The following is a 13,615-nucleotide window of genomic DNA, read 5'->3' on the forward strand; positions in this document are numbered from 1 at the left end:
CTACTGCACCTGCTCACTAAAGAATTTTGAAAATAACTCAAATAATTAAATCTGGAGCTCCTCAAAGAGGAATCCTTAGATTATCCCAAGCTGCAATATAAGGTAAAAGCACAAAACTCCCCAGATTCCAGAACCCCTATCAATTAGTTCAAGCAAGGCAAAATTCTTAAGCCCTCCCACACCAAAAAAGGCAATGGTGGAGGAGATAAACAGACATGCATCTACAGCTGAGCATGATTTATTAATTAGAAAAGGGGTCATTGTTGTAAAAATAGTGCCCTCAGGATTACCAGTACAACCACAGCAGATGGAGTGCTAAATCTAGAACCGTGTCATAAAAACAGTGTGATTAGGGAGCTGGAGAGCATTTGAAGCTCCACAGACTCTACAAATTATGACAGTGAAAAACTAACCAATGATGTTTTTTGTGCCAATTTGGGGAGTGAAAGCAAAAAAACTGTAATTCAACTTGCTGCTGTTGGTAACATGGTTGTTAAGATAATCAAATTTGAAATGTAATTTGTGTGCTTTACATAAATTTTGATACTCTTGCTCCAAAGCTTGCTGAACTAAAAGCTTTTTGTTTTAATTTTGATGCAGACATTATTTCTGTATGTGAAATTTGCCCCAAAAATTCAGTGTATAAGCTGGAAGAATTGCTTGGATATCCCTAAGTTTTATAGAGGAGTAGCTCATACTGCAGAACTTGACTGAGAGCTAAAATCATGAGTTACCCTCTTATTTACTCTATCACTAGTTGAGTTGAAAATTTAGGTTTGAAACTTCATGTTGAATCAGAATCCTTCATGTTGGGTGTGACTTACCAAATTCCATTGGCCCCTTATTAATTTATTTCACACCTATTCACATCTGACTAATTATGCAAAATTAATTCACATAAGCATTCAACTGTTCTTCTGTTTGGTAATTTCAAAATACATGATGTTGATTGGGTAGAAGGAATAGGATATCTTATCTTGTGTAACCACAAATTCCCTTGTCAACACTCTACTGACACAGATTGTACACCAAGATTGTATTCAAGTGGCGAAGTTCCCTCGTCCCCCCTTTGCAGGTCATGTAATCTCAAAATGAAACAATAGATCATTGCCTATTTGAATGTAATATGCTGACGTCTACACAGTATACCCTGCAATGTAAAATGTTAGAATGCTTCAAACACCACAAAATTCCACTAACAGCCAAGAGTCTCTCTGACCATACTTGCACACAGAGCACAGAGCTCAATATATATTCTCTTATAATTCAACTGCTAGCATCAAAAGATATACTACAAGAAATCTGAGCAGATACAAATTATAGAAGACAAACCACCTCCATAGCTCTGTCGACCTCACAGAGTGAGTCAAAAGGAAAAGGGTTGAATAGTATCTACTGAAAAGCCCCCGTCTGCTGAAGAAGAAGACACCAGCCAACACAATTCAGGCACAATCAGCAACCCTATATGCTGATGACTTCAAGCTCCTAGAACTGACCCAAAGTAACCTAGATTAATTGACTATGCAAGTAGATCTGAACAAATTATCCAGATAATCATTGGACTAGTGTCTTCAATTTAATGCCTCAATAATGTAAAGTCCTATATTTTGCACTCAACAATCCAAAACATTCACATCACATGGGAGATGCTCACATTAATGCTGTCACTAAGGAGAGGGACTGGGGGGTCATTGTGGAGAGTGAGTTAAAGTTTCTCAGCCACATACAAGCTCAAGTTTTAAAGCTAAACTGAGCCCTTGGGTTCATAAAATGAACATTCACCACAAGGAAGTCATTTTTGATTATGAAACTATATAAAGCCATGGTCTATCCTCATCTGGAATTTGGCATGACCCTAGCTTCTCTCCTCACTATAAAATGGATGTGAAGGTACTTGGGTGTTCAAAGAATGGTGACAAAGCTAATCCCTGCATGACAAGACAAATCCTAAGAGGAAAGTCTCAATTCACTGAACTCCCTACTTTAGTATACAGCAGGGAAAGAGGAGACACAATGATGACTTGTATCTTCCTAGAAAATGACCTCTCAGGTTGTATTTTCTCCCTATCTTTCTTAACAATCACAAGAGAATACACCAAGAAGCTGCATCTCCCCCCCCCCTGTATTGTATCAAGCAAGAGCTTAAACAGTCCTTCTCAGCCTGCTCTGTCTTACTCTGAAACCACTATCTAGTCTCAAGAACTAGAAGCCTTCAAGAAAGGATTTAATCAAGACGTGGCCAATGCTGAATAGAGGCTGAACTAGCATGTCAGATCACAACCCAGAAACACCACCAGCAAGATTTTCTACAGGAGGTTCAACACTATTTTATCTTGCTGGAAATGCAATTTAAGGTAGAAAGTATCAGAGGCTTCTAATATAGGACATTATTTGCATAGGGTTAGATAGTTGTGGTTGGCTGATGGTTAAGACTAGACCAGTTAGGATTGACATACTAAAATCTAGGGAAACATCTGGTTGTTTAACATTTAAATTTAGACAAAAGTTACCTCTACACCCTAGCCTATTTAATACAATTATACTGCTTCACAACACTTGTCTTAGGTTAAACCTGCCCAAGGTTAACTATGTTATTCAGGACAAGCTGGGCAAAACACACACTATGCCAGTCAAAGATAAAGAAAAAGACCTTGACATCATCATAGATGACAAGCTCAAATTTCACCTCCAAACTAAAACAGCAGCCAACAAAGCTAATGGGGTACTGTCCTTGATCCATCAATCCTTCAAGTACTTCAGCAGGAAGACACTCACCTAGCTGTACAAAACTCTAGTCCAGCCAATCATCGAGTATGGAAGTATAGCCTGGGGGCCATCCTACATTGGGGACTGCACAGCCATGGAAAAGGTTCAATGTAGAGCAACCAGAATGATGCCAGGCCTAAAAGGGAAGCTATACAAAGACCACCTAAAAACTCTTGAGCTGCCAAGTCTGTCATACATACATAAGCAAGGAGATGCCATCCAGATGTTCCAAGATGAAAGCCAATATAGAAAACCTGCCCTTCAAAAAGATCTTCAGGAAAACAGCCATAAACTGAACCAGAGGCCACCCAGAAAAGGTGTACAAGCTAGAAGCCAGAAAACATGGCTGCTTGAGCAGCCAACACATGGAACAACCTGTTTGAACATGCCATCCAAGCACCAAACATCAATAGCTTCAAAAACAGAGTTGACAAGCCCTGGGAGAAGCACAACAACAAATTCAATGCATTTGCTGAGTGGTCAACATCTTAAAGATCAATTGACTACAAACCCATCAAGCAAACAGAGGGCACTGAACAGACAGGTCAACTGCAGGATGGTGCTGAACAAATTTAAGTAACTAAGTAAGTATGTCTATCATTAGGATATGTTGTTCTAACTTTAAAATCCTCTGTTGAAGATTAGACAGTATATTCTAAGCTTAGGCTCAAGCTTTAAGTGTTTGATCAAGATTAAGCTCTAATGTTGCCTATTACCATAATTGAAATTGTCAGTGTTGTATATATATAATGTTCAAGCTAACCACATACTTGTTGAGAAGGTTTTTACATATTCAATGGTGAAACAATCTACTTTCTAGGTAGTATTATAGAGATTTTATAATGATTTAGCTGTTAAAAGAGTGGATTGTGGAAACTTGTGAAATATTCACTCTGATACCATGTAATAGATATAATCTATTAATTAGGTATAACCTATAAATTAAAATGCTAATTTAGTTTTCAGTAAAGAAAACTTGGCACTAGCCTTTTAGATAGATGTTGTATAGCCTATTACAAATGAAGAATCGCTGTTAGTGTTTTCTTACTTTTTCAGGTTTTGGACAAACCTAGGCTAAGCTAACCTATAAACTAGGGTTAAATATGGGACCATCAGGGGGGGGGGTATATAAGAGTTTAATCTGAGAGCTTTAAGGTCTTCCAGACCTGTAGTGCTCTTGAGTTGATGACTGCCAGTCAAACCTCCACTGCTTCTTCTCCCACTCTTTGTCAAGTTGGTTTTTGAAAGACTGGATGGAGGGAGCACTGACAGTTGAATCTTTCAGTTGATTACAATGGCTTATGACTCTTCTAGAAAAGAACGTTTGGCGAGTTTTTGATTGGGAGCTTGACTTTGGTAGCTTCTTGGAGTGTCCTCTTGTGTTCTACTGACTGGTACTGAGATTGCTGCCGAAGGTTCCTGACTTTTTGTTTTGCAGCTTGTAAGTAAGCAACATATTGCTGCAGAAGCGTCAGTAAACCAGAGTGGGTAGTTTGAGGTACCTGAGGCAGTCCTCATATGAGGTTGATGCTAGACTTCATATGCATTTTGTTGCTTGTCTCTGTACATTTTTGATGAGCCTCGCATCTTGTTGATAAGAAGGACCAGCAAGACACATGCCTAAATCGAGATGGGGTCTGATGAGTCTTACATAGTTTTATAAATATAGATGCCTGTCTACTGTTGATGGTTTGTTTTAGTAGTTCAAGACTGAAGCTTGCATGGGAAACAACATGCTGGACATGGTTGTGAAATTTAAGTTTATCATCAATAATGACTCCAAGATCCCTTTCTTCTGCTCTGTTCTCTAGTCGCTCTCTTACTTTCATGGCGGGGTTGTAGATCATGTAGTTTGCCATTAGGTTATTGGGTCCAAGGTGTAATACACAGCACTTTCCTACATTAAAATTGGAGAAGCCAGTCTTGGGTCCAAACTTGTAGCTCATTTATGTTGTGCTGGATACTCTGAGGGCATGCAGTACCAAAGAGTTTGGCATCATCAGTGAACAGGTGCATGCCATTGTCAATATGGTTAAATATGTCATTGATGTAAATCAGAAAGAGAGTTGGACCAAGTACAGTTCCCTGCAGTACTCTGCTCATTACTTCGGCCTTATCAGAGTAGATTGGTTTGCCATCTGTAGCAAATAAGCAAACTTTCTGCTTGCACTTTGTAAGGAAATTCATCAGCCAGTCTACAACAGCCTGATTGATGCTAACAGCAGATATTTTGGAGTGCAGTTGACTGTGAGGAACCTTGTCAAAGGCCTTAGCAAAGTCCAGCAGGAGCAAGTCAACTGGATACCTGTGGTCAGTTAGGTCTGTGATTTCCTTATATGATTCCAAGAGGTTTGTTTCAATTGATTTCTCTGACTGGAAGCCATGCTGCTTGGGGTATAAGATCTTGTTGGCTGTTAAATGCTTAAGGATTGAATCATTGACTATGTGCTCAAGTATTTTGATGACAACTGAGGTCAGGCTAATTGGCCAATAGTTTTCAGGCTTGGAACGATTACCTTTCTTGAAAACCGGAGTAATGTTGGCTATTTTCCAGACTGCTGGCAACTCTCTAGAAGTAAGTAATGTCTGGAAAATTCTCCTAAGCGGTTCTGCTATGATAGCTACAGTTTCTTTTAATAGCCTGGGATGTAGGTTATCTGGTCCTGGCAATTTGTTAATATCTAATTTCTGTAAGCGTCTGAGAACCTCTGTAAGTGATAGTGATGCTTTCCATTGGGTTCAGTGGTGAAAACAGAAACAAATTGCTGATTCAATGAATTTGCAAGCTTGGTGATATTGGTTATTTCTCCACCTTCCTCAGTTACCAGTTTCCTGATGCCTTGTCTATTATGGTCTTGGCTAGAGACATATTCCCAAAATTTCTTTGGATTTGTCTTAGCTTTATCTGCAAGTTTAGATTCAAAGCTTATGTATAAATTGCATGTCAAATTTTTAAGTTTGTTCCTGCTCTTTGAAAATTTTTCACTGTTTTCTGGGGATGGATACTTTTTGTACATCTTACATTGTCTGTTTTTTTGGTTAATTTCCTTCTTAATATTTTTTATCATTGTCACTAGTGTTCATGGTTTTGGGATGAACTTGCTCAAAGTGTACTGTTCAGCTTTGTTTACTGTAGCTGTTAGTTACTTTGAAGAATGCTATTTTTATTTGTATGAGAACATGGTTGCTCTTCCTGATTGGGGGCATGTACTTAGTATAAAGAAGGGATTCTGGTCTTCTAAGAAATATTATGTCTAGGAGGCTTGGAAGCTGCCTGCTCATGAAACAGGTTGGTTGGTCAACAATTTGGTGGAGGCAAGCATCGTGGATCTAATCTATGATGGGATTCACAGTATCAGAGGTGACATAGGGGAATTGGTCTTTCCAGGTGATAGTCAGCAGGTTGAAGTCACCTGCAATTAATAGGTCACCCTTATGTGTCTGTACACACAGCTAATTCTAACGGTGGGATGGTTTTTATTCTGTGGAACTGAAATATCAAAGAATATAGTTTCAGCATAAGGGCATCCACTGGGATGCTCCATAGGGGGTGACAACATACAAGGATTTGACTAATGCAATTAGAAAGAGTGCAAAAAAAACATAAAGTAGCCTAAGGATAAGCACCCTTTGACAAATGGAAAAAATAGCATATAAGCTTATATAAAAATATACTATCTAATCTCCTTACAAATACAAATATTTTTGCCATCTAGTTGGATAATTTGGTCCTTCCCTATAGCAATAATCAACTTTTCCAACTAGTTGACAAGTAATTTCTCCCAAGTAACTCTTTATTTTCAACTAGCTAAAAACAGATGTTGCCCCAGAAACACTTTTATCAGCCATCTAGTTGGCAAGTAATTTTCCCCCAGAAATTTTTTTATTAACCAACTAGCTGATGAAAAACTTGGCCCCAAAAAGAATTTCATTTTCCAACTAGCTGGAAAAAGAGCTTACCTCAGAAACTCTTCTGTAATCCAACTAACTGACAAACAACATTGCCCCAGAAATACTAAATTAATTAACTTTGCTGTGAAACCTCTTTGGACAGAACCTTTACTCTGGAGAAACAACTTTTTGCTCATAAATTTCTACTGGGCATAGTTTATTTTCCATGTTGGTAAGTTTATGCTTGGTGGTGCTAGACTCAGATCCACCTTTGCTGTTTTTTCTGTTGAAGAAAAGTTGAACATCCAGCACCATTAACCTACCATTTCCTATGCAAGAAAACTGTCATAATTCTGGCATTATGAATTCTGTCATAATCAATTTTGAGAAGCCCCTGAAGGTAAGGTATGTACTGTAATGTTTTGAAATGATGTGCTTTTTCTGTTAGGCAGAAGAAGCCTAGAAACCATGGGGGATCTTATGATGACCCATTTTTGGTTTGTACTTACATAAATGAAGCATTTATAACATGCAAATGAAGTTGTGCAAAATTTAATACAAAGAATTGATAAATTTCTGACTGAAGGAACTTTCAATAGAAGTGGCTAAGGATAGCCTTTCTATGTTTTAAACTTAGAAGTAGCAAAAAAAAGTCAAGTATTCTTGTCTACTAGGTAGGTTAATCCTTCTTTCCAAATGTTGAATGTTTAGGGGAGATCAACAAAATTACAACTCTTCCTTGAAGTTTTGACCCTATACAGGCTGCTATAAGAACAAATACCATGAAAAATCTCCAATGCTTCCCATGTGATCTCTAGGTCAGACTATTGATAAAAAAAATAAAAAAAAATGATTTATTCAAAATTGTCAATTTTAAACCAAATTGTAAAAATACAACATTAGCCTCTCAAGTATATAAAGAAGGGGCACTTTCACTTGGTGTGAAAGGCTTTAAAACAATTGTGTTTGGCAGTAAGGCACAGTGGAATGTCACATTTTTTGCATTCAAAGGTGGTATATCTGATTTGCACTCTTTGAAGCGGCTCTGCTTGTCAGTCATTTTGGCCAGTGATCAAGTCCATCAGCTTGAGCAGATATTTTCAGTTGGATTTGGTTGTGACTTTGAATGGGGCTGGGATTTGCTTCAACATCTATGAATGGTCTACCATGTTTAAGTTGTGGCATCATACATGCCAAGGCATACAACCCTACAGCAGCTTCAGACCTGAAGGCTCTCAAGATAATTGGTTTGTCTCTCCTCAAAGTCAGTGCTTTGACATCTGACCTGAAAAGAAGCCAGCTACTGGAGACTGCTGTGTCATTAAGCCATCACAAGATTCTCATATACCATTTTTGTGTCTGAAGATGATTTTGGCACATCTCCACTAGCATGTCTGTTAAATCTACACCACCCATATGATGGTTATACTCATATGGCTGGCCTTCAAACTTCAACCCTGGATTTATCCTTGACATTCCAGTGTCTGCACATAGCCGGTGGCATTATTCCTGCATACATTGAAGCCCAGCAAACCATGTTGTTATCTAACCCTTTCACTACAATAGTGACAGAATGAATGTCAGTCCTATAATCTAAAGTTCCTCTCTCTCTTGTTTCTTCATTTCACCATCTGTGAGGAATGGGCAAATTCTTCCCAAATGTTGAATGTTTAGGAGAGATCAACAAAATTGCAACTCTTTCTGAAGTTTATAGAAAGAACAATGAGAACAGCTTTTGAACTGAAAATTCAGCATTAATACTGCATCTGGATGTAGCAAAATTTAATACACAAATTGATAAAATTCTGACCAAAGGAGCTTCCAATAAAAGTGGCTAAGGATAGCCTTACTTTCAAAACTTTGAGACTTAAAAACAACAAACAATGTCAAGTATTCTCATCTGCTGGCTAGGTTAATCCTTCTTCCCTGCAAATGTTGAGCAGAGATGAACAAAATTGCAACTTCCTGATGTCTAAAGAAAAAAACCACTCAAATAGCTTTTGGGCTGAGTATTCAGCATTAATGCTATATACTGATGTAGAATTTCCCATGAAATAAGCTTTTGGATATGCTTGTAGAGAAACAGGGTCTTCAAATCTCTATGCTGTTCAGAGGCAGTAACAGAGTTACCTAAATGCAGTGACTGGTTATACTGTTGACAGTTTGGGTCTGGAACTTAACTTTCCGTAGTGGATACAATTTTTCTGGGGAAAAGCTACTTCTCAACTAGATGGTTAACAGAAGTGTTTCTAAGGCAAACTCTTCCCATCTAGTTGGAGAACCCTAGTGCCATCAAGCATAAACTTACCAACATAGAAAGTAAACTACACCCAATAGAAATTTATGAGCAGAAAGTTATTTTTCTAGAGAAGAAGTTGTATCTAAAGAGGTTTCACAGCAAAGTTGATTAATTTAGAATTCTGGAGCAATGTTGTTTGTCAGTTAGTTGGATTACAGAAGAGTTTACAGGAGATTAGATAGTACCTTTTTATATAAGCCTATATACTATTTTTTTCTATTTGTCAAAGGGTGGTATTTACAGAAAAGTTTCTGAGGCAACCTCTTTTTCCACCTAGTTGGAAAAGGAAATTCTTTCCTTTTCTCATCAGCTAGTTTCTCAAAGTTTCTCATCAGCTAGTTGGTTAATGAACATTTTTCTGGGGAAAAGTTACTTGCCAACTAGATGGATAACAAGAGTTTCTGGTGCAATGTTGTTTACCAACTAGATGGTTAACAGAATTGTTTCTGGGGCAACCACTTTTGCCAGCTAGTTGGAAAAGGAAATGTTTTCCAGGGCAAAGTTTCCTGCCAACTAGGCTACATGGTTAACAGAAGTGTTTCTGGGGTAATGTTTGCAAAGAGTGTTGCTAGAGAGAAATTACTTGTCAACTAGTTGGAAAAGGAATTATTTTATGGGGCAAATTTCCTGGTCAACTAGTTGACAAATTTCATTATTGCTATGGGGATTGACCAAATTATCCAACTAGCCTAGATGGCAAAAATATTTGTATTTGTAACAAGATTGGATAGTACCTTTTTATATAAGCCTATATGCTATTTTTTCCATTTGTCAAAGTTTTAAACACATCTGATCCAACGCAGTTTTTCACACCAGACTAGATCACAAAGTGCACAGTTAGGCTAGTAGAATGTTACAGCCCCCCAAGAAAAAAAATTATATAGGCTAGGTTCAAACAGGCTAGCCACACAAATACTTTTGAATGAGCATACTAACAATCAATAATTCAATGAGACAATTTACCTTTGAATAGGTAAACAGTGAAATTGTTGGCCAAAACTCTGGATATGGATTTCTAATGCTTGATAAATATGATGATTCGTGCAATAGTGTTTGATATTTTCAGATGTCTCTCAATGGCCCAACCACAGACAAGAAGCATGTCGTACTTCATTACATACATCTTGTCTGTGGTCCAAATTTTCGGAATAAGCCACAGACGAATAAGATACAAAACTCCGAGGAAAATAGTTTATAATTCTCTTGTAAGACACAAAATTGATTATGGACCCATAGCATATGGTTGTTGTGCGAAGACCAGCTGCAAAAAGTTGAAACATCTCAAAATAACTTAATCCGCCTCATATTTGGTTTAGGTAATTTAAAATCAATAAGTTTCTGCTTAAAGGGAGTGGATTATCGACAATAAGTGGAGGAAAAAGATTTATTCTAATTAATTCCATGACGTCTTAATTATGAAAATAATAAATTATTCATTATTTAGTTTTATACTTGAGTTTACCTCTAGAATATATGACAATCTTTCTTCTAATAAGCGTTATTTTAACAAATAAAGCGAAGCAAAAAATATCACTTGTCGTCGGCACGTTTTTGGCGTCCCCCCCCCTCTCCGGAGGTAAAAGGCTAGTGAGGCTTCTGTGTATAATTACTACTATATGATATTAAATATATTAGGCAGATTACATAAAAATTCAACTGACATGATGTTAAACAAATTCTCAATATATAATCTTAAATATTATTATATAAAATATAAAGCATCTGTTGTATTTCAGCAAAATTTACGTATAGAGCGAAATACTGGTACATTTACACATATAGTGATATATTTTTTTTTATAGCAATGTATTTATGAATCCAAAATCTATGCAAGTCACAGTTTAAAAATCGCAAAACACCGTTTCTGCAACAAAATAGTTTTGAACCTATTTTTTACAACCTAAATGGGTGATGGTTTCCTTAATTTCATCTATTTCGGCTTTTGTAGTTGATATCCAAGAAAAAAAGAGTAAATTTCTTTTACTTTGAATTTTTTTTTAGTTTTCAAATCTCCAGTAATATGCTCTTTTACAAACTCCCTTACCGTAGACCCTCCTGTACCACCCGATATACCAAGGGTATCCACGGAGAGCCGCCAGTCATCCCAAATATACACCACCACCCAAACATCTTCCTATTGAGGTTATATTGCCGTGTGAATATTGGTTAGTTCCCGTTGATAGGTGCGACACAAAGTATTTTTTGGTTGATCTCCCCTGCGAAATTTCAGAGGTTGCAATTCCAAGATCTGTCTCACGATCCTGTCATCTTTTGAACGGCTATTGGGCTCAATGTATCACAACCTTCTTTGCCGAACAACTTCTGTAACTATGGGATAACCTGAGATAGAATGGACTATTTGGCTAGTGATATTACCTCTCTAGTCGATGTTTAGGATCTTCGAAGGCACTTGTTTTCGAAAACAAGAATCCGTCTCTTTTTTCTGATCTAAATTCTGACTTAAAGAAGGGTGTTATTAAAGTTATCCTTCGCTGTGTCACTTGTAGGTCCATAGCTACATTTAGCTTTAGAAACTACACTCAGCTCCGTATTGTTACCCGCTAATTGGGCTGTGATTATCTTTTCGTTAACTGGGGTTCATTTTGTCAAAGCTTTCAAGGCTGTTTTGAAGAGCATTGTGTCTACACACACTACTTTCTTCTTTTCGAGGCCACACTACAGGATAGTATAACCCACATCGAAGTTTTTTTCCCTATTTCAGTCCAACAGACCTCATAGAAATCTAGAGATCAGTTTAATGTATTTCTTTCATAGTCTGATATTCCAATGGCAGGCAGCTAGACCACCACCAAACCTTTTTCCTTTATCTAAACTTTGGGAAGGCTGTAATTACTTACAAGTGGATTTAAATCCAACTTTTAAATAAAACTTCGATTTTTGATACAAATATTTTGTACCGCAGTACTATTGTATTTTCTGCTGCTATTGTCTCTATAAGTTTAACCTGGTGGGTTTGATTATTGTTCTACCCAATCTTGTTTGCGTCACTCTGCCTCTGTCCGGGACTGGTTTTGTTTGTTGCTGTGTTACAGCGCTAGTAGGGACACTGACAATATTTCCATTGTGTTCGGGGAGGGCTGCCAGGCTGGGTGAGGCTGGACGCTCAACCGGGCTGATTTTGGGTACCAACTCGGACGGTTGGGTGGTTTCTACATTTTGGTAGTCTTGTTTTGAGTGGATTGTTTCGTCTGAATTCCTATGGGAGAGCCTGACCCTGTTGCGTCGGAGCGTTGATCCGTCGTCAGTAGCAATTGTGTAGGATCGCGGCTGCGGGCACACTTCGACAATGGTTCCTCTCTTCCAAGGACTGCTGGGTGTCATTTGGACACTCACTCTTGACCCTACCTGAATTTTGGGTAGGGATTTTGCGGTCCTGTCGTAGTACTCCTTCTGTCGCACTTTTGATTTATCTCTGTGTTTCTGAAAGCTTGCTTTGGACACGATGTTCTTCTCTAGATGCTTCTGCGTGACAGGGAGGACTGATCGCAGCTGTCGGCTCATGAGCAGCTGGGCTGGTGCTGCCATACCGTATTCTAGGATACTGATGTATGGGTCCTGTCCACTGATCTTGGACTTGTTCAAGATTCTCTTACAGGTTTGCACGCATTTCTCGACGAGCCCGTTTGCTGTGGGGTGATAAGGGCTAGACGTTTGAGTTTCAATGCCCCAGTTTTCTGTGAATAGCCTGAATTCGCTGGAACTGAACTGTGGCCCGTTATCAGAAGTGAGAATTGCTGGTATTCCATGGCGAGCAAAGTGTCCTTTGAGTTTTGTAACCACATGAGAAGTGGTGGTGGAGGTTAGGTTGTCCACCTCAAAATAGCGGCTGTAATAGTCGACTGTTATTGCATACTGCTTCCCATTCCATTCAAACAAATCACATCCCACATGCTGCCATGGTAGTGACGGGATCGGCGTGGGAATCATTGGCTCTTTTTGATTGTTCGACATCGTGTGAGTGCAGGCATCACATCTTTGGATAAGCCTTTCAATGTCTTTTCCGATACCTGGCCAGTAAATGATCATTCGGGCTCTTTGCTTGGTTTTTTCAGTGCCCAAATGAGCGGAATGTAGTCCCTTTAAGACGTTGTCTCGTAGACTGGTAGGAATGACAATTCTTGAACCTTTGAAGATCAGGTCATCATGCGTTGAGAGATCTTGGCGAATACTCCAGTATTGGACTATGGTGTTTGGGCATTGTCTCTTGTTGTCAGGCCATCCCTCCAAGATGACCCTCTTCAGCACTTGGAGTTCGTGATCTGTCAAGGTCTCCTGTTTGATCTCCTCCTGTCTGCTGCCCGTGGCGGGTATGGATTTTACAAACGAATGTACAAAGATTTCGATCTCTTTGTGTAATTCTTCATCAATGTCTGGAAGATGTAGTCTTGAGAGTGCATCTGCGACAGGGATTTCAGTACCGGTTCGGTACTTGAAAGTCAAGTCATACGGCTGTATGTACATCATCAGGCGTTGAATCCTTGGTGGTGCTGTATGGAGGGGTTTGATTAGTATAGATTCGAGTGGTCGATGATCCGTGAAGACTTGTACTTTCCTTCCGTATAGGTAGTGGTGGTAATGACGGCAGCCATAGACTATGGCAAAGAGTTCCTTTTCTAGCTGTGAGTAGTTCTGTTCGGA

The 13,615-nt window shown here is 38.6% G+C and overlaps 1 protein-coding gene across 3 annotated transcripts in view; it reads right to left on the reverse strand.

The window, feature by feature from the left end:
* The window catches only part of LOC136026343 (CCHC-type zinc finger nucleic acid binding protein-like), a 28,180-nt gene extending 18,144 nt beyond the window's left edge, over window positions 1-10,036 (reverse strand). For all 3 annotated transcript variants that reach the window (XM_065702853.1, XM_065702854.1, XM_065702852.1), the window contains exon 1: window positions 9,920-10,036. The gene's annotated coding sequence lies outside the window, so the exon portion shown is untranslated. The remainder of the gene's footprint in view (window positions 1-9,919) is intronic.
* Window positions 10,037-13,615: the final 3,579 nt, after the last annotated feature.

This window comes from Artemia franciscana, chromosome 4 (genome assembly GCF_032884065.1).
Source record: "Artemia franciscana chromosome 4, ASM3288406v1, whole genome shotgun sequence".
NCBI lineage: Eukaryota > Metazoa > Arthropoda > Branchiopoda > Anostraca > Artemiidae > Artemia > Artemia franciscana.